The 3,040-nt window shown below is 42.2% G+C and overlaps 1 protein-coding gene across 1 annotated transcript in view; it reads left to right on the top strand.

Moving 5' to 3' along the window:
- The window catches only part of LONP2 (lon peptidase 2, peroxisomal), a 127,027-nt gene that overhangs the window by 97,903 nt on the left and 26,084 nt on the right, over nucleotides 1–3,040 (top strand). The gene's annotated exons all lie outside the window — the stretch shown is intronic.

The raw sequence follows: 3,040 nt of genomic DNA on the forward strand, positions 1-3,040 counted from the left end.
TTTCAAATCTGAGCACATAGCAGATACTTGTTGTAAAGCCATGGGGTAGCTGAGAACCAAACAATGCAGTTACTCCTCCAGAATGGACTCAAACGGAATCTCACATGATAACTGCAAGAGTTAAGATCTCTTAGTTTGAAGGATCCATTTCCCCAGTTTACCCACAAATACCTTATAAAAAGATTCTCATAGCCATTGGCCCACGAGGCCATCGTGTGACTGTGGTCCAAAAGGCCCTGCCCCTGGGGCCCTGGATGGAAATTGGATGGAAAGAATACTTTGATTTCTTCTAATGAATAAGGATATGGAGTAAGGACATGAGTTTAGTATTAATATTAAATACTACTTGGAAAAGGAAGCTAATGGTAGAATCAGTACTTCTCATCTGTACAGATTGAGGCTTTAAGCATAATTAAATTCTCCCAGCAGCCCTCTGGTGCTGTAGTTATACCAGGTTTTTCGTTGTTGTCATTAGGTGCTGTCGAGTTGGCTCTGACTCACAGAGACCCCTGCGTACGACAGAATGAAACACTGCCTGGTCCTGTACCATTGTCACAGGCATTGCTGTGCCTGCGCCCACAGCTGCAGCTACTGTGTCAGTCCATGTCATTGAGGGTCTTCCTCTTTCCCACTGACCCTCTACTTTACCAAGCATGGTACTCTTTTCCAGTGACTGGTCCCTCATGACTAAAGTACGCTAGATGAAGTCTTGCTGTCCTCGCTTCTAAGGAGCATTCCAGCTGTACTTTTTCCAAGACAGATTTGTTCGTGCTTCTGGTAGTCCATGGTATATTCCATATTCTTTGCCAAGACCATAATTCAGATGCATCAGTTCTTTGTCTTCCTTATTCATTGTCCCAGTTTCACATGCATAGAGGCAATTGAAAATACCATGACGTGGGTTAGGCGCACTTGGTCTTCAAAGTGACAGCTTTGTTTTTTTAACACTTTTGAAGTCTTTTGCAGTGGATTTGCCCATTGCAATAAGTCATTTGATTTCTTGACTGCAGCTTCCATGAGCATCAATTATGGATGCAAGAAAAATGAAATCGTTGACAACTTCAGTCTTTTATCCGTTTATCATGATGTTGCCTGTTGGTCCAGTTGTGAGGATTTTTCTTTTCTTTATGTTGAGGAGTAATCCAGTTTTCCAGATTAGAAAACCAAATATAAAGAGGTAAAGTAACTTTGTTTAAGGCCAACTAGGATTTGGGTGCCAGTATTTGAGGTTTATTTACTGACCTATTTCATGTCATCTTAATCTCATAACTCAAGATAACTTCTGTTAATATTTGGACTGTATCATTTCATTCATAAATATTGTTGCTGTTAGGTGCCGCTGAGTTGGCTCTGACTCCCAGCAACCCCGTGTGCAAAAGAACAAAACGCTGCCCGGTCCTGCGCCAGCCTCACAATCCTTGCTGTACCTGAGCCCATCATTGCAGCCACTGTGTCAGTCTATCTCGTTGAGAATCAATGGGTCTAGACTTTCTGGAGCCACTGAGGTCGGGTGACTTAAGTGCCCCTTCCCCCCAAAGAAACTGTTGCCCTGAGGTAATCTTTAAACCTTAAACTGAAAGTATTCCCTGAAGTCATTTTTAACCAAACAGTAGTTCAGCTTAATTAGTAAAGAATGTTTACCTTGAGTATTGTGCTCTTCTAAACAATCATATGTGTGAGATCAGTTGACAGCAGCCACTCTGAAAGCCTGGATGAGAAGTTTTGGGGGCAGGGATTTTATGTTACTGGTGGTGGAATCATTTGGCAAAAGCATAGCCAGCGAGAATAATTGCAGTTTGAAAAATGGAAGTAATGTCATGGACTCGTACATGCTAAAATTGTTGAACTGGTATTTGTATCACTGTGTATTTTCACACACATACACAGAGAGAGTCACACTGGGTCTGAGATAGTGAGTATGTGGAAGGGTTTCAAAATATGTTACAAACTGCCTTCCTGAAAGAGTGAGCCACTTTGTATGCCTGTAAGTGAAGGGAGAATCTCTTCATTTAGTTAACATTGACTTTTGTCCTTTCTTAAACTTCCTTACTGATTATTTTGGTAATGAGACATCTTGCTTTTATCATTTATATTCTATGCTTCTTTATAAATCAGTCATTTTTTTCATATGATAATTAACCATTTGTTAAGAACCACTGTTTTGGCCCAGAGACTGGAGTGGAAGAAGAAAACTACAAATCGAGGGGGATTAACTGGGGAGGACCCACGTTATACTGGGAGGTTGAACTTCTTCAGTTGTTTCTGTGGTGGTTTGTTTGCCTCACAAAGTCTGTCTAGCTTGAATGGTACGGTCTTGGGCAAGGCCAGCTATGAATCCTAGGCACTCTGCCACTGGCTTCTCTTGTGCTGATCCCTGTAAGAAGGGAGAACATGGCAGAGTTTCTGCATAGGATTCTGATGGTTCCAATATAACATAATAGACTTTTATAACTTACAGAGCTTTTGCATAGGGGTCTGAAGGTTCTGATGTAACTGAACCCCATTTCTTTTTCTTTTTTTGACTTTTTATTGTAGTTATAGTTTGGATGAAAGTTTAACGAGCAGATTAACTTTCCATTCAACAGTTTCTACACATTTTGTGTCATGACACTAGTTGCAATTCCCTCAACATAACAGTATTCTTCCCACTTCTTCCCTGGGTTTCCCAGGGAATGGAAATTCGTCCTTTCTTGCCTTCTGGGCTTTGTTTTTGGGCAAATGCTGCCCTTTTGATCTCCTGTGGTTCTTGCTGGCTGTTGGCCAGACGCTGCCCATAGCTCCTTGGAGGCCGCTGCTAAAGGGGCAGGGAGGCAGCATCTTCTCATCTCCTCTAGCTCCACAAGAGGAAGACAGAATCACCATCAGCAGCCCAAGGCCTGTGCTTATGAAGCCAGACATGCCACCACCCTCCAGCCCTCTTACTAACCTTGTCACCAACTGTTCCTCCTAAGGCACTGCAGTGTAGTAAATTACTTAGTATGGCTTTTCTACCCATAAGTCATTGTAAACTCAGTGGTGGAATGAGCAACTGAGGAGCTGA

Source organism: Orycteropus afer, unplaced genomic scaffold (assembly GCF_000298275.1).
Source record: "Orycteropus afer afer isolate SDZICR_OR568_19922 unplaced genomic scaffold, OryAfe1.0 scaffold00009, whole genome shotgun sequence".
In the NCBI taxonomy this organism is placed as follows: domain Eukaryota; kingdom Metazoa; phylum Chordata; class Mammalia; order Tubulidentata; family Orycteropodidae; genus Orycteropus; species Orycteropus afer.